Raw genomic sequence first — 18,297 nt, 5'->3', positions numbered from 1 at the left:
ACTATTGGTAGTTAAGTTTTTGGGAAGTCAAAAGTTATAAGTGGATTTGTGCCTATGCAGGGGGTTGGTACCCCTAACCCCTGTGTTATTCAAGCATAAACTGTGTGTGTGTGTGTGTGTGTGTAGTATTGTTCAGACATAAAGAAGAAATCCTGCCATTTTCAACAACATGGATGAACCTGCATGACCTGAAGTGGAAATAAGTCAGACAAAGAAGACAAATAATATATGGCCTCACTTATATGTAGAAATTTAAAATGCTGAACTCCTAGAAGCAGAGAGTAGAATAGTGGTTGTCAAGGTCTTGGGGGTGGGAGAAATGGGAAGATCTTGGTGAAAGTGTATAAATTTCAGTTATAAAATGGGTAAGTTCTGGGAATCTAATGTACAGCATGGTGACTATAGTCAATAGTACTGCATTGTTTCCTTGAAACTTGCTAAGATGGCAGATTTTAAGTGGCCTCACCACACACATATATACACAAAAAAATGGTAACTATGAGAGGTAACAGATGTGTTAATTTGATTGTAGTAATCATTACACAATATTTACATATATCGAATCATGCACACCTTGAATATACACAATTTTTATTAATTAAACATTTTAAAATGTAAAAACTCAAAATGGAAGATAAATCTAAATGTGAGAACTACAACTATAAAACTCTTGGAAGAAACATAGAAATATATCTTTGACTTTGAGTTAAGAAATAGTTTCTTAGATATGATACAAAAAGCACAAGTGAGAAAAGAAAAACTAAATAAATTAGCTTTCATCAAAATTAAAATTTTTGTGCTGTGAATAATACCATCAAGGAAGTGTAAACATGACCCACAGAATGGGAGCAAATAGTTGCAACTCTTATATCTGATGAAGGTCTAGGATTCAGAATATATAAACAATGCTTACAGTTCAATAATAGAAAGACAAATAATCCAATTTAAAAATGGGCAAAGGCTCTGCATGAACACTTCTCTAAAGAAGATATACAAATGGCCAATAAAGCACGTGAAAAGATGTTTAAAATCATAGCCAACAGGGAAATGCAAATCACAATCATAATGAAATACCACTTTATGCTCACTAGAACAGCTATAATAAAAAAGACAGAAATGCACAAGTGTTGGCAAGGATGCAGAGAAACTGGAACCCTATATATTGTTGGTGAGATTGTTAAATGGCACAACTACTTTGGAACAGTTTGGCAGTTCCTCAAAATGCTAAACACAGAGTTACCATACAAGGCAAAAATTCCATTCCTAGGTATATGCCCAAGAGAAATGAAAGCATATGTCCACACAAAAACTTGTACATGAATGTTAACAACAGCATTATTCATAAGAGTCAAAAAGTGATAACAGCTCAAATTTCTATCAACAGATGAATGGAGAAACAACATAGGGTGTATCACAAATAATATATGGAATATTATTTGGCAATGAAAAAGAATGAAGTACTAATAGATGCTACAACATGGATGAAACTTGAAAACATTATGCTAAGGGAAAGAAGTCAGTCACAAAAGGCTATTTATCTTATGGCTTCAGTCATAGGAAATGCCTAGAATAAGTAAATCCATATAGACAGAAAGCAGATTAATAGTTACTAAGGGCTTGGGCAGGGGGTAATCGAGGATGTTTGCTAATGGATATGTGGTTCCTTTACAGGGTAACTAAAATATTCTGAAATTAGATACTGGTGATGATGGTACAACTATGAATATACTAAAAGCCACTGAACGGAATACTTTAAATGGGTGAATTCGGTGGTATGTGAATGATATCAATAAAACTGTGTTTCAGAGAACACATACCATTTACAACTGCTGCATAGAAAATGCAATACTTAGATATTAAATATAATATAATGTGTATAGAATCTGCATCCAGAAAGTTACAAAATGTTTTTGTAAGAGATAAAGACTCCTGCACATGTATCCTGGAACTTAAAATAAAATAAAATATAAAAAACAAAAGAGGAGCACAATGAGATTTCCTGTGACCTATTAAAACCCATAAAATTTATCAAAGAAATTTACATACAAAATAAATCTTGATAGTAGTTCCAATCACAATAAATTATACTTGCAACTGACATCTATAAGCAATCTCTTTTCTCTCTTTAAAAACTCTATATTTTCTTTATGAAAATAGTGATTTTTTAAAACTGTACTCTAAAAGGGACAAAATATTTGTAATCTGAAGTGTTTCAAATTTTGTACTCTATTGCTTCAGTCTTATACTATATCAACAGGTATGAATACATTTATAAGAATATATTTAAAATATTTTCACTTATTGTATTTCCCTTGAAAATATTGACATTTTTGAATTTTAATTAAAAAACTCAGAAAAAAAGGGTTGAACATTAAATAGAAATAATAATAAACACCTTTTTTGTGCTCATAAAAAAATAAAGACCTAAATAAATGAGGAGATATACTATGTTTACTGCCTAGAAGACTCAACATAGTAAAGATGTCAATTCCTGAACTGACCTATAGGTTTAATGCAATTCTCATCAAAATCCCAGCAAAGCTGTTTGCAGACATAGACAAGGTTGTTCTAAAATACACGGAAAGGCACAAGTCCTAGGCTAAAACAATTTTGAGAAACAAGGATACAATGGGAGGAGTGCCTTTACCCAGTATTAACATTTTTATATGGCTATATTAATCAAGACTGTGTGGCATTGGCAGAGGGATAGACACATAGATCAGTGGAGCAGAATAAGGAGCCCAGAAATAGACCTATAAAAATGTATCCCACTAATTTTTGACAAAGGTGTAAAAGCAATTCAGTGAGGTGGGGATAGCCTTTTCAACAAATGCTACTAGAGCCATTGAGCATCCTTAGGCAAAAAAATAATAAACATCAACCTAAACCTCACACCTTATACAAAAATCAACTCAAAATCGATTATGGCCTTAAATGTGTAACCATCAAACTTAAAAAATATTAGAGAAAGTTTTCAGGACCTAGGACTTGGTGTAGAGTTCTTAGACTCAACCACAAAAATCTGGCCCCCAAAATAGTCTTTCTGTGAAAGAACCTATTAAAAGGATGCAAAGATAAGATGCAGACTGAGAGAAAGTATTTTCAAATTACATATTGGACAAAGTACAAGTATCTAGAATATATAAAGAACTTGCAAAACTCAACAGTAAAAAAAAAGAGAAAAAATGCAAATAATCCAACTGGAAAATGGGCCAAAGTCATGAACAGACATTCCACGAAGTTATATGGATGAAAAATAAACTCCAAAAAATATGTTCAATCTCATTAGGCATTAGGGAAATGCAAATTAATATGACAATGACATATCTCTACACACCTGTGAGAATGGACTACTCCTGTATTGCACTACACCACTATCAGAATTATGCTGAGTGAAAAAAGCCAGTCTCAAGAGATCACAGGCTATATGATTGAATTTACATAACATTCTTGAAATAACAAAACTATAGGAATGGAGAACAGATTAGTGGTTAGTTGCCGTGGGTTCAGAACTTGGGGTGGAGCAGATCAGGAGGGAAGTGCGTTTGGTATAAAACAGCAACACAAAGGATTGCATATCCTTGTGGTGATGGCACTATTCTTTTTCTTGACTGTGGTCACATGACTCTACACATTTGATAAAACTGCTCTGAATTAAATACTCACACATGTACAAAAATAAGTGCATGTATAACTGGTCAAATCTGAATAAGGTGGATGGAGCGTATCAGTGTGAGTGTTCTGGTTGTGAACTCGGTGAAGGGTAAATAGGATCTTTCTAGTATTGTTTCCTAAAACTGTATGTGACCCTACAATTATCTCAAAATAAAAGGCTGTTAAAAATCACAATAAAGCCTCTATAATTAAAACAGTGTGGTACTGGAAGAAGAATAGGCAAATTGACCAGAGGAATAAAATATGCATCTAGAAATAGACCCAAGTATATGTGGAAACTGAATATATAGTAATGGTGACTTTTCAAATCACTGGAGCAAGATGAACATTTGTAAAATGGGGCTGTGATAGCTGGGTAGTCTTTTGAAAAAAGGGAAGGGGATGGGTGCAGTAGCTCATGCCTATAATCCCCAGCACTTTGGGAGGCTGAGGCAGGAGGATCGCCTAAGCCCAGGAGTTCGAGACCAGCTTGAGCAACATAGCAATACCCCCTCTCTACAAATCATAAAAAAAATAAAAACTTAGCTGAATGTGGTTGTGGCACACCACCCTGCCACTGACTATAAGTATGCCACTGCACTCCGGCCTGGGTGACAGAGTGAGACCCTGTCTCTAAAAAAGAAAAAAAAAAAAAAAGAGAAACAAACAAAAAGAAAAAAGGAAAGAGGCAAAGTAAGATCCCTCCCATATACCGTTCATAAGAATAAACTCCAAATGGATTAGGAATCTAAATGTAAAACATGAAACCATACAAATACTGGAAGAAAATTGGGTGAATTTCTCTTTAAACTGGATGTGAGGAAAGGCTTTCGAACTGGGATTCAAATCCAGATATGATAAAAGAAAAGACTGATATTTGACAACATAAAATTTTTTTTTGCATAGCAAAGAAAAACAAACATTGAAAAAAACACAAACCAATTAAGTGAAATTACTTGCAACATATATCACAAATAAAGAAAGCTAATATACCTAACACAGAAAAATACTCTTAAAATTGAGGGTAAAAGACTAAAAACCCAATAGAAAAAGGGAGAAAATACATGAACAGATAATTCACACACATAAAAATATCCAAAGGGCTCTTAAGCATATGAAAAGATGTTGCAAGCCACTCATAATTAGAAAAATGCTAATTAAACTACACTGAGATACAATTTCTCACCTATCAGATTTGTAAAAATTAAAAAGTAAAGCAAATACTTTGTTGGTGAGGCTTGGGGGAAAAAAAACACTCTCATACATTGCTAATGGGAATGCAAATTGGTACAATCTTTCTGGAGGGGAATTTGGCAATACTTAACAAAACTACATTTGTTTTTACATTTTGACACATTAATCCCACCTCTAGAAATTTACTCTTTAAGATATACCTCTAATGATATGAAAATACATATGTATTGGGTTGTTCATTGAGTATTATTTTTATTTGCAAAATATTGGAAACAATCTAAATGACTACACATAGGAGGTTGGTTGAATAATTTATGGTACATCTACACAATGCAGTACTATGCAGCTGTAATGAAAGAATGAAGAAGATCTCTATATGGAGTGATTGGTAGGACATGCATTTGAGTGAACAAGCAAAGCTCGAAAGAGTATCTATATTAAGCCGCCCTTATGTAAGGAAGGGTATAGGAAAATACACAGATATCCGTTCATTTGTGCAAAAAGAAAACACAGAAAAACTAATGAAGTTGGTTACTTACAGGAAATGACTGGAATGAGGTGGAAAGGACAGAAGTAATGAGAGAAGTCACTTTTCTGAGGATTTCTTTCTGTACAGTTCTAACTTTTGAAACAATGTTATTATTTCACATGCTCACAGAAAAATAATTAAAATTAGCAAGGAAAGATGGTGGGGAGTGTTGGCGGCAGACAAAAAGGAATCTAAACAGAAACAAGTGAACTAAACCATATTCAAATGACCTCAGTGGGCCCGGGAGATGAACTAGCCCAGGTAAATTTTTAACAGTGTTTGAAGGATACACTCTTACGCAAAGACAAAAAGAATTCTAAACAAATATTGTACTCTTGTTAATTGGCTTCTTCATAGAGTCATGGGTTAGCAACTATGAAACTAGTTTCTGTATATTCTAGGATTAAGCGAGTAAATATATTATGGTAATGGCAGAGAGATTTCTCACTGTTTTGCAAGGAAACTACAAATATGGGAAGGGGAAAGATAGAATGAACTTTGCTGTTGTATTGGTATTTGGAGGTATCAATGTGAACTCATGGTTTATGGGTAAGTACGGAGGCAGGTAGATAGAGAAACAGATATTACCAAAATAATAAATAAAAAAGGAATAGATATAGATGTGAGTTAATTATTCTCCTAGCTGAGAGGGTTTAGTAACAATGACACATCTGTAGAAATGCGCATGCTCTTAGTACCCAGATCTTAGTTTCTAAATGCCATTCTTCACTAAAAGAAGTTAGGATTCCATGGGAAAATGGCTGATTTTAAGGCTAAGGCAGGGAAAGTACAAGATGAGCCTGGAGCAGATGTGCCAAAAATTAAGGGCATGCTCAAAGGATGATTAGGGGCATGTCAGAAAGACATAGTAACTAGTTTGAAGGAGTTCCCACTGGACACACCTCAGACAATTTGAGCATCAAAATAAATAATAATAGGAAAGGATTATAACTGAAAATAAAAATGCACAAGTCCACCTAATATAAATAAAAGCATAAGTAAATAAATGGGAGTGAAAGAAGAAAAGTTCTTTCTTATAGTAGAAAGTCAACTAATAATCGTAGAATGGATGATGGAATCAGAAATTCATTAGTTGGCAACCAGCATGATAATCTTGCCTCAGGCACAGACCATCAATAAATGCTAAGCTAGTGAGTGAAAGTTTGAGGTGTAGTAGGATACTAACAGCTTCAAAATATATTTATTTCCCCAAGATACTAATTAATGGCAAAGAGAAGAAATAGAAACTGGACAGTGGAGATATCTGGCAGACATCACCTTAACCAAGTGATCAAAGTGACAATCACCAGGAATAGGATGAATGGAACTAACATCGTGGACCTTCTGACGTGATACACTCATGCACAACATCACTTCTGTGGTATTTCTGCCAATAGTACATAACAGTGATCTAACTATGAGGAAACATCAGGCAGCAAACTCAAATTGAGGGACATTATGCAAAATAACTGGCATGTACTCTTCAAAAATGTCAATGCTACAAAACACTAAGACAGATTGAGGAACCATTCCATATTAAGGGACACTAAAGAGACATAACGACTGAGTTATGAGTGCGCTGCATGATCCTGGATTTTCTTTTGCGATAAAGGACATTATTAGGACAATTGGCAAAATCTGAATAAAGCCTTTAGATTAAAATCTTTAGATAGATTAGTACCACTGTTAGTTTCCTGCTTTTGATCAATACCTGTGCTTATGCAGGAGAACGTTTTAGGAAATGTTAGGAAATATATATTGCAGTATTTGGAGATAAAAGAGCATCATACCTACAATTTGTTCTCATAAAGTTCAGAATAAAATGGTGTGTGTGTGTGTGTGTGTGTGTGTGTGAGAGAGAGGTGGTACATAAAACATAGAATGTGGTAAAATTGCAACATTTGGGGAATCGAGTGAAAGGTAGTTAAACATTATTTGTATTATTCTTGCAAATATTCTGAGAGTCTGAATTTATGTCAAGTGAAAAATTAAATTAAAAAAAGGGTTAGAAGTGATCAATTAATCTCCTAGGGAGAAGGTATTGAGATCAAAGATTGAAGGCCTGAGGGAAACCAGTAGAAAATGCTCACAGCTGATGGGTGAGTTTCAAAGAAGCAGCAGGACAGGAGTCTCCAGGCACAGTAGGCATTCAAAAAATGGTAACTGTTGTTTTGATAAATTTCAGAAAGTACTAGTTCATCTCAGAGATATATACCTCCTAACTCTTTCAGAAACATCACTAAATATTGCCTCTAGAAAGGATTTAAAGGTCATGTTCTGTACTGGTCAAGTCACATCTTCCAAATATAACAATCCAACATAATAAGAGGAAAATTCTACAAAGCCCCTTTAGCTCAGCCTCCTCATTGTAACAGTAGGAACCGTGAGGCCCAGAGAGGGGAAAGGACCTGCCCAAGGTCACACAGCAAGGCAGTAGAGCTGGGCCAGGCACCAGGGTGCCTCCCTCCCAGGCCAAGGCCTCTCTGACTCTGCACCTCCATACAGTCTGGCTTCAGGCCAGAGGAGTGGATGGCTGGGAACCAGACAAGAGGTAGCTGGGATGGCCCTGAAAGATACAGTCCCAAAGTTGGTGGCTGTTTGGGAATGAGTGGGGCACATTTTGTGAACACCCTATAAGCTATAGGTGGCCAACATATTTATGTGATTAAAAATACAAAATAAGACTGAATACTCTGGGTGCAAACAGTTGAGAAACTAAAAGCTTCTTTTAGACAAGACAAACTGTTACTTACTACAAAAATAAGGGTGGAGTGGCTTGGGATTTTTTTTTTTTTTTTCATAATGAAAAGTAGCAAATATGAAGTCAAACCTAAAACAGCCCATCAGTTTGAAATAAAATAAATCCAAATAACAGGCCCGTAAGGACCACCCCCCAATATTCAAAAAATCTGTTTTATTTTAAATTAGGCATTGGTACAAGACCAACAAAATTAAATATTTACTGCTAACAGAGAACTCTTGGATGTTGGGGGCAGGGGTGGAGAACAAAAATTCCTTTCTGATAAGCTAGTATCTGATAGCTAGAAATCAGAATCACTCAGCCCTATATTCTGCTGACTGCAGGTCCCACATGGAGTTGAGGGCCTGGAGGCTTCTTCTGTAAGGTCCTAGGACGTGCGGTGTGGGGCAAGCAGTGGGTTGCAAGGTGGACCTCCTGGGTCCTGGACCACCTCAGCTGTGAGCAGCTTGCCAGGGAAGCCTGGGCAAGCATGATATTTTTCTTCAGCTGCAGCATCCTCATGCATAAAACAAGGGGTCTCTAAAGGAATTTCCATTTTTTTTCTATTATTTGGTCCTACATAAATACATTTCAACTCTTTGTCTTTAGCTAAAACTTCTAAAACTGTTATCACTTATATAACAGTCACAGTCCCCACCTACCCAAACCAAAATACAACTCCATGCTTTCAAGTTTCTGGTAATTTCAAAAAGAACAAATTATTACTTATCCTTTTCAAATATTTTAAGTAACTTAGAGTTTAACTTGCTATTGGAGAATTATGGAATGCCAGAGCTGGAGGAGCCTTTTGGATGCCCCTAGACCATTCCTTCATTGTACAGATGGGGAAAATGATGCCCAGTCCAAGGAAATAGCTTGCCCCAAGTGCCATGGCTAGTTGGTATCAAAGCTGAAGTCGGACCACTTGCCGGTGGCCCCCAGGTGGGTATTCTTCCCACTGTAGCACCAGGGACTCCTCCCAGACTCAGAAAGCTGGTCTGAAACAGTGAATCTTCCAAAGGGCAACCACCCACTGCCAAACTTTCCAATTTACAAACGACTCTCATTTTGTTTGATGACATGACGGTACCTAAAATTCCTGGGTGGCATCTGCTTTCAATTGACTTGCACGATTCCTCTCCCTCCAGATTAATAATGAAATTAAGGGCGAGATGCTCTGGCCAAGGATGGGAATGGGAGCCACTCTGAGTAGTGACCCTGTACTAAGCACTCATTTTCAACATGATCTCCACTTAACTATCCCTGGCTTGGTTTGGTTGGGTTGGTTTAACAAAAGAAAGAATGGGTAGGGAGATACCTCAATATGTTTGCAAGACAATTCAAAGCAAAAACAGTTCTCCTCTCTTTCTAAAGGAGAGGGAGAGCCCAAGCTCCTAGCAACACATTTCTTTCCAAAAGGTTCCTAAAATCCACATGGGGTGGGGGAAGGGACTAAAAAGCTCTGCAAATATGTGGCTGCCTCCACTTTGGAACTGCATAGCAACAGGCTCAGCAAGGCCAGGATCTCCCTCTGAGGGTTCAAAGGGCTTTCCAAACCTGCTCTTTACTTTCTAGGGCTGACTTTGAGGACCTGAGCATTCATTAGGGCCAGGTTAATATGATGATGGGCTTGTGTTTCTAGGAGAACTGAAAATACACTATTGTGAGGAGTCAGAGAACTTGGAAGGTGCACAGGATCAACAAGGGCCAAGGAAATGTCTTCCTGACTTGTCATGAGACCCAGGGCCAGCACCTGCTCCTCTCTGGGCCTCAGTTTCCCCATCTTTGATATACAAGCCCTCGTGGCCTTGCCATGAGAAGACTTTCCACACTTCCAGGGTTCGATGGGGAAGGTCGTGGCGGGCTATTTGAATGGAGTCCAGCCATCCTCCTCCCTCCTAAGCAGACCCCCCATATCACACCAGCAGGCCCAACCTGAGGCTCCTTTCCAAAGGGACACAACCCCACTTCCTCAGGATAGGGCCCTGGAAAGATCCTGGGGTAAGACTACTTACCAGTTTTCATGAGGGTCTGGCTAGGCCCTTTCAGTGACTATGAGAGAGACACACAGGATCCACTTTACCTTCTCATGCCCGTTGTGACAGTACTGAAATGTGAAAAACCAAACAACTATCGGCCTCCTCAGATCCCATTTCCTCACTTCTGCAGCAGGCAAATGTGGAACCTCCTCAAGGCACTGGGCTGGCTACACACATCCTTGACCGATTCTGGAACTGCCAAGGGCTGGGCAATTGGGGTCTCTAAAACTGTCTAGATCCTGGACACACTGCATGCTCTCTGAGGTCCCTCCCAAGCCAGAGTCTCTTGAATGCTAGTTTGCCTGGGTGTAACTTATGCAGTATCAAAGAAAGGGACAAAGTGACTTTTCAAGTCAAAAGAAACCTGATTTTCTTTTGTTAAATTTCTGACATCGAATGGAAAGGCAAAATAAATAAATAGTAAACACTAACACTAAAGAGAGCAACCCATGAGTGTGCCCTGAGCCTGATATTTACAAGACCACCTCACCAACACCATCTCTTTTGAATCTCCCACAATGCTCCAAACTTGGTGGAACTGACATTCTGATATTTCCATCTGACAACTGAGGGCACTGAGACTCAGGCAGGTTCACAGACTTGCCTAAAATCCCATAGTTGGTCAATGTCTCCTGCTGAAGGGAAAGCTCATATTGAGGCATTCTTAACCTGTGACAAAAGATCCCTGAGAGAACCATGAGTGGGCTTAAGGCCTAGTGGTGCCTTAAATTAGAAGCAACACTGCATGTTATTTTTCCATTGTCTAAGGAGAAGACCCAGAGCTTTCATCAGATTCTCAAAGAAGTATATGATCCCTAAGAGACAAAGAGCCACCCCTGCTTCAGAGGATCGGGAGTCATTTTTGTTATGATTTGAGGTTCAAGAGACCAGTTGCAGTTAGCTTCCCCAAGGGCAAGCTCAGAAAACCTTGGCAGCCAGGTAGTTCTCTAACTCATAAATAGGACCAGCTTTATGCCAGGCATGGTACCATTTGGTGGGGTGGAGGGTGGGGTGTGGGAAAAGAGGGCTTCCCTAAGCCCTGAACACCTCCTTACCTGTGCCCTAAACAGCAGATTCTCTCCAAGGCATGGTAACTCTTTCATCTTTTAATTCAAGCTGGAGGCTCCAGATTCTCCAGAGGAAGGGAATCCCACTAAGGTACAGCGGGCTGAGGATGGCATCTTTCTAGGTAAGGTGGAGAGGGGGTGTGAGAAGCAGGAGGCAGATCTAGAAACCAGGAAGGAAAAGGTGGGAGTACTGAACCTCATCTCGATTTGCTCGGGATTTGACAGCCAAAGGCATGGCTGAAAAGGCCAGTGAGCCTATCCCCAGCCATATGTAGAACACGGCTTCAGACCTAGCCTTTGCTATCTTGGCAAAGTTCTACTCCTGAGAGAGGGTGAGTGTGTGAGTGTGTCTGTGTGTGTGTGTACGTGTGTGTGTGTGTGTGTGTGTGTGTGAGCGAGAGAGAGAGAGAGAGACAGAGAGAAAGAGAGAGAGCTCTTCACAACCGCCTGAGCAAGGAGATGAGAACTCAAATGGCTAACCTGGCCATCTCTCAAATCCCAAAAATCAGCTTTGGTGGGCCCAAACTAGGCAACCAACGATGCTGCTAAGGCTCCCAACCAGGGCCTGAGAATGCAGTCTTCTCAAGCACCCAGAATGGGGAATTGGCCTCCCACTCTGGGATCCACTGCTGCTGTTTGGGAAGGTGGGGATAAAAGAGATATGTAGGACTGCCAAAGGGCTATTACTGTTGGGGAGTGCTGGTGCAGGTTGCCCAGGAAGAGCAGGCAGGAGGAGGGAGAAAAACCTGCCCAGAGAATCCCCATTAACTTCATCTTGTGATTTCATTGTCACAGCCACTCAGAACAGGTTTGGCCCCAGGGGCAGGCTCTTGGGAGCCTCCGATTTAATAATGTGCTCACCTCATGCTGTGGGACAAGACCTTACCACGAGCCCTATTAGTGGGTGAGAAAGGACTCCCTGGCTGCCCTACTGCACAGGACATCAGTCATACTCCAAAGCTAACACCCCGGCCATATGCTTGGGTGTTACCTTTGTATCCGGTGCTCCCCAAGTGGATTTGGGCAGTGACACTCCTTGATATTTTCAGGGTTCATTTTGAGAACTGTCACGGCAACTAACATGATAATGCTCTTTACCCCATGGCTGGGGGATCACTAGAAACAACCAGATTGTTCACTTTAACTCGACTGTCAGCACAATTATTTTAACACCAAGTGTGTCAGGTTTGACTCCATATTCCGGAAATTAATTTTAGAGTGGCAGGGAAATAAAATGGCATACTTCTTTGAGCTTTGTTACAACACGTTCATGCAGCAAACTGCGAAGAAAATGTAGTAATTAGAGGTTAAATTAATCCTTGACAGACAAGCGGCTTAGAAACGCTGTGCCCTCCTCCCGAAGCCTAGCATAACGCATGCCAGCCTTTCAGAATTAGACACGCAAACCATGTGATGTTGGCAACTGCACCAAAACTACTGTCCCACTTAAAATTCCAAGGCCGGCGCTGGAACTTCCAGAGGCAGATATTAACACTGAGATCTCATTAAGAGCCAAACCCAAACAACCTCCCACCATTGCCAAAGGAGCCCACCCAGCCAAGCCCTCCACAGGGCTGGCTGCCTGACTCTCTGACAGCAACTCAAAAACGAGACACACACTCCCTTCTAATTCTTAATTTACAATCTCCATTCTCCAGCTACTTCCAGACTTCAAGTTCAGATTCTAATATGACCCTTTGCTGTCCTAACGATGCTGAGCAAAGCACACATTGATACAGGGCAGATTATATTACACCACAGTTACAAGCGCTCCACCTCCACTGGCTGCATTTCTTTTTACCACATTTGCTCTGCCTCAAAAGGAAAGCCTGTCTGCCCACACATGGGTGCAAAATGGATGTTCTACACTCGACTGAGAGCTAGAGACCAGGGTTCTGTCAACTTTGGGCTCCCTTTACTATGGCCCTAGGAAAGTCAGACGCTTCTCTGGGTCTCAGTTTCCTCTTCCGTAAAATCATGGGGTTTTACTCTTCCAGCTGTAAGATTCTCCATCTTTCAATATCTGAGTTTGCAGGTGAGATGGTGTACCTGTGCTAACTATGTACAGGTGCAATGGTCAACCGACTAGCAGAGCCACAGAAAAGAAGGCAGAGCTGGGTCCTGTCTTCCTCCTCCGCACTCTGTCCCAGCATGCTGCCGAAGCTGAGGGTGGAATTGCAGATTCAAATGCAGGGAAAAATAGAAATGCACTACTTGTGGGGTGAGGATGGAGCTGGGACAATTGGACCAAGAACTTGGAATTCCTCAACATGTTCAGAATTACTTGACTTTGTTTTTGTCCTGTCTTTATGCTCCAAAGACCCACGCTTTCCTCTCAAAGGTGGACACAAGCTGGGGCCACCAGGTCCTTTTGACCTGGATTCCATTAACTCTCTCGGGTGCTGTGGCCTCCAGTGATCCCTTCCAAAATCAGCAGAAAACTGTCCCTATGGTCTAGTGTCTAGGTACTCGCACAGGTGGAAGAAAGGGGAAAAAATCAATGGCTGGCCTGCTAGGCCCTCTTCCAACAAGATGATATCCTCTGGTCCGCTCCATCCTTCTCTGAACCTCAGGAAACAATTGTCAGCCTTAAGAAAATGGCATTTCCCAAAATCCACTTACTGGTTATTTACTTGGCAGAGCAAGCAGCAGGGCACATGGGAGGGTAAGGTAGCTTCCCACACCCACCCACCAAGGAAATGGGAGTCTGGGAGGCTCCAACTGGGCTGTGCAGAAAGGGGCACTGGCTGTGTCGGGGTCAGAGAGCAGCCGGGCAGGACTGAGTTGCCCCTGGGGTGGGGGGATCCTCCTTCAGCGGCAGAATGAGCCCACTCTTTTGTAGGCCAAGGAAGGGAGGGAGTAGTCTGAAGCTGGGGCCTCAGGGAGGCCCAGGATAGCCAATCTGGGCAAGGAAAGCTCTCCTAAACTTTGCAAAGAGCTTTTTGCTTCTTGCTCCCAAACTCTCCTTAGGCCCCGTCTCTGGAAGCCTTTACTCTGGGAGCTCAGTGCCTACAGCCAGGGAGGCCCCTTGCTATCCCCTCCCCCGGGGGTAATATTTTTGAACTGTTTCATATCTGATTGCTTTGGATGTTATAAAGACGTCAGATTTTAGGAGAAAACTTGAGGTTTGAAGGAAACCAGGGAGGCTCTGTGAAGGGGAGAAAGAAAGCAACCAGAGTGGGGGGATGGGGGCAGGGAAATGAGGTAACCCAACTCTTTTGCTTCTGTCTCCTCCTCTGGAAGAAAATGCCCTTGGGGCTTCAGCAGTCCTGGGCTGGTAATTTGGGAGCAGGACCCCACAGGACTATGTACCTGCAATCTTGGCATGTAAATATCCTATAACACAAGCTACTGTTTCTTACTTCCATGGGGAACTCCCTGACTAACTGCCCTGACAGCTCCATGGGGCCTTTTCTTCTTCCTTTGACACCTTTACAGACTAAAGAACAACAATGACACAACAAAAATAAGAAGTCATAAGCATTTGCAACACAGTCTCTTCAAGTTCATTCTGATTTATGAAATTTCCCTCCTTGAAGTACTGAAGATGTTTAAGGACTCAATGCCTGCAAAACCAGGCCGGTTCCAATTGAGCTTTGCAATGCTTTTTTCCTGCCATACAGTTGACTGGTGCTGCCTAGGTTACCCCTCGGTGGCGTTGTGAGAGGTGTATGATGGGAATTGGTTTATTGTGCTGATCCATAGTAACCAGCTCCTGTTCCTCCATCATTTATCTCCCTCCCCAGCGACATCTGGGTTGGTCTATTCACATTCTCAGCATTCTATCTGCTCCAACAAACACTCAGCCTTTTCTGCTTGGATAAGGAGTTTTTTAGTTACATCCATTATATGTGTATCAACATTTATGGCAGCAAGATAATTGCTAAAGAACTCAGAGGATAAAGAGTCCTTCTTCATAATGTTCACCCCTGCCCCTTTAAAAAATCAATATTAACATCAAGTAGGACAGCAGCAGGTTCTTACATAGCTGCTGTGTCCTCAAAGTTGGAAATGTGATTAAAAAAAAAACAGCTGGATTAGGAAGAAAAGAAAAGGTTCAACAATGGGTTAAGAACCCACATCCCACTGGTGCACGTGTGTGCAGATGGAAGGCCTTTTTGTCTTTGAAACCTTTGCTAAATAACTGCAAAGCAGCAAATCTGCTCTCCATTAGATGAGTCCTTTGGAAATATGCCAGTCTACTCTAAAGAGTTTAGATCCCGTTATCTGTATACCGACCCAATGATTAGGAGGCCTGCCATCAATAGGAGTATTGGACAAGAGAACCTTTGGGTTGATTTCTGATGTCTGCTGTCGCTGATTCTGGGCTAGAAGTTCACACTTGCAAAAGACACAAAAAGGGGAACACTTCCCACTTTTGTATTGTTTTGATTGGCCTTCTGCCATTTTTTTACTCCTCCTTCTTATCCCTGCCCTTCAAAATACCAGCCCCTTTTTATTATCTGTCTAGCTGTTTCCCGATGACAAGGTTGAGCTTGATGTTTCACTTTCCCAGAAAATGACTATTTCATTCACAAACCACAGTGTTTTAGAACTGGAAGGGACTCAGACTCAGAGGTCATGGGATTGGGGGAGAGAAAGGATGGACTTGTTCAAGATCACTCTGCTAATTAGTGGGCAAAGCTTTCTAGAACACAAGTTTCCCAGCTCCTAGGCTAATGATCTATGCAATGCACTGTTGCAGGGAAAAAAAAAAAATCAGAATCTTTAAAAAAAGGGTTTACTGTATATCGAGTTCCTTTAAAGGAGAGGCATAGTCCAGCTATTTTCAGAAGAACCACTTGTCTAAGACCAGCTTATCCCCTTTCATAACCCCAAATAGTAATTGAGTTTCCTAGGGACCATCCATTAACAGGTGCATTTTATGCCTTTAGGTGACCAATTTAAAAGGGAAGAAATTATATTAAACATGCTGGCTAAGCTAAAAAAAATCCCTTTCCTTAGTAAAAAGGATTGACAATAGTGAATCTCCTACCTTAAGATGCAATGAATGTGTAGCCCCCACCCCCACCCCAGCAACAGGGTATTTCCTGGTGGAGTGTAAAAATTCAATGACGTTCCTATTTCAGCCCACACATCTGTGTCACTGTCAGCGTCAGTGGCAGGAAAACAGACGAAGTCACCCTTTGCTAATGATTTCCTAACATGGAATTTCCTTGTATCTCCTAAAGGCTTTCTTCTTCCAACGCCAAACTGTTCCCCACCCCCCCCCCAACACATTGTACTGAAGAAAAACTGAAAATGGTCACAGCCGGAAGAGGATGATTTTTAAGGAGATCTTGTAAGGAAAAGCTTCAGCTCTTTGTGATATTTTTAAAGGGGGAAAAGGGGGAAAGACTGCTAGTTTTTTCCGAAGCTGAGCAAAACAGAGAGATTTCCTCCCAGGCATCTGGAAATCTCTCAGCCCCATCTCTTTCTTTCTTTTTTCCTGCCTCTTCTGTCCCAAGTTCCACTTTGAGCAACATTCTTACTTCAGTACTGAAAGAAACACTCACACATGGCAGGCAGGCACCGGGAGAGGGCAGCCCCCAGAGCAGAGAGCAGGCATTGGAGAACCACCAAGCACAAAGCAGTATAGGAGCCCATCACTTTTCCCCTCTGGAGAATATCCTATTTAATATGCAAACTGGTCATCAAGTGAAAAGAGGGCTGTTACTTTAAGGGGAAGAAGCTGATTAGCTGCTCTGGCTGGCAGCAAACAGCTGGTCTGTCCGGCAGGTTCAAGGCCATTTCAGCTTCTCTCTTATGGAGGCACCATATGCTCCATCTCGCACATCAGCAGCTTTATTTTCCAATGAACTTGCTCCAGAAGAGAAGCACAAAGGGGGGAGGAGAAGGCAGAACCAGTAGTTTACCCTTTGATTACTTTCTTGTGGTTTTAGATGCAGTTGGGATGTGTGTATGCGCGCAGTTGGTGTGTATGCGCGTTGGGGGTGTTAACGCTTCATCTTCTACTCCAAAGACCAGAGAACAAATGTTTGACCAGCACTTATCGATAACCTCCAGAGATGGGAGGGGAGGGGAGTAAGAGAAAGATATGCAAAACGGCACAAATAAAACGTCGACATCAGATTAAATGGAAATAGGAGGGGCGGAGGTGGCCAGAGAGCGGTTGGAATCTGACTTCGCTGGGGAGACCCACCAGCCTGAGCTTGGGCCCCGCCCACTTTCCTTATTTGTCACTTTTTTCTTTTCAGTATTCCCTTCCCGAACAAACTCCATGAGAGACACCAACCACTTTGGGGCACAGGGGCGGAGCAGGCCAACAGAATGGCGAAAGGTTACTTCTAACATTATATTTGACATTCCTCAGTGCAAGCCCTGGTTCTCGAAAGTTTTAGGGGGTCGGTTATAAGGGACAAGGACCCGCTAAATCGTCAATCCAACTAAAGCTGGCAGCTTTAGTGCCCGAAGCTGGGTTAGGTGCAGAGGCAGCAGGCCAGCGCGCGGTCCACAGTGGCATGCTCATCCTCACTGCCCGCCTAGGCTACACGAACCCCGGAGGTGGCGGCTCCCACTGCCTCCGCGCCTCCAAACAAAGGGCACTCGAAGAATTTGAGCCCCTGTGTGTGGCGGGGCGGAGGGTGTGGCAGGAGGGCGCGGGAAGAAATGAGGCGTGTAGTCAGACGCGGGTGGCCTAAGCCTCCGAGCTGCCTCCTTCTTCTTAGCCACCGGCGGGCGCGACAGCTGCCCTGAGCTCCGGCAGCGAGGGGCGCCCGCTGCAAAGCGAAACCAGGGAAAGGGCGCCCCCTGTGCCCGAGCCCGGCGAGCGCATCGGCGAGTCGCGTCTGCCCACCCCGCTGAGCGCTTGCCGCCTAGGGCCTCTGCGTGCGCCCGCCCGGTCGCAGTGCAGTCCACTGGGCCGTCCGGGCCGCCGGGATTTAGGGTGTCCAGGGCTGGCAGGCTGGGCGTGCAGCGAGGGCCAGGGCTGGGGCTCCGTGCACCTTCCTGGGTTCCCACAGAGGGTCCTCGAAACACAACCCCCTCCCCCATCGCCTACACTTGCCCTCCTGTCCCGAGCGGCTCGAAACCACTTGGAGACAGCCGCCCCCG

The 18,297-nt window shown here is 42.2% G+C and overlaps 1 protein-coding gene across 7 annotated transcripts in view; it reads right to left on the bottom strand.

The window, feature by feature from the left end:
• Window positions 1-18,297, bottom strand: part of MAMLD1 (mastermind like domain containing 1) — a 144,577-nt gene that overhangs the window by 123,048 nt on the left and 3,232 nt on the right. Inside the window, exon 1 of one of the 7 annotated variants that reach the window (XM_050775306.1) lies at window positions 11,212-17,826. The exons of the other annotated variants lie outside the window; for them this stretch is intronic. The gene's annotated coding sequence lies outside the window, so the exon portion shown is untranslated. Of the gene's footprint in view, window positions 1-11,211; window positions 17,827-18,297 lie in introns of those variants that run through there. 7 annotated transcript variants of the gene reach the window in all.

This window comes from Macaca thibetana, chromosome X (genome assembly GCF_024542745.1).
Source record: "Macaca thibetana thibetana isolate TM-01 chromosome X, ASM2454274v1, whole genome shotgun sequence".
NCBI lineage: Eukaryota > Metazoa > Chordata > Mammalia > Primates > Cercopithecidae > Macaca > Macaca thibetana.
The sequence above is the reverse complement of the archived record's forward strand: the minus strand, read 5'-3'. Positions and strand labels throughout refer to the sequence as shown.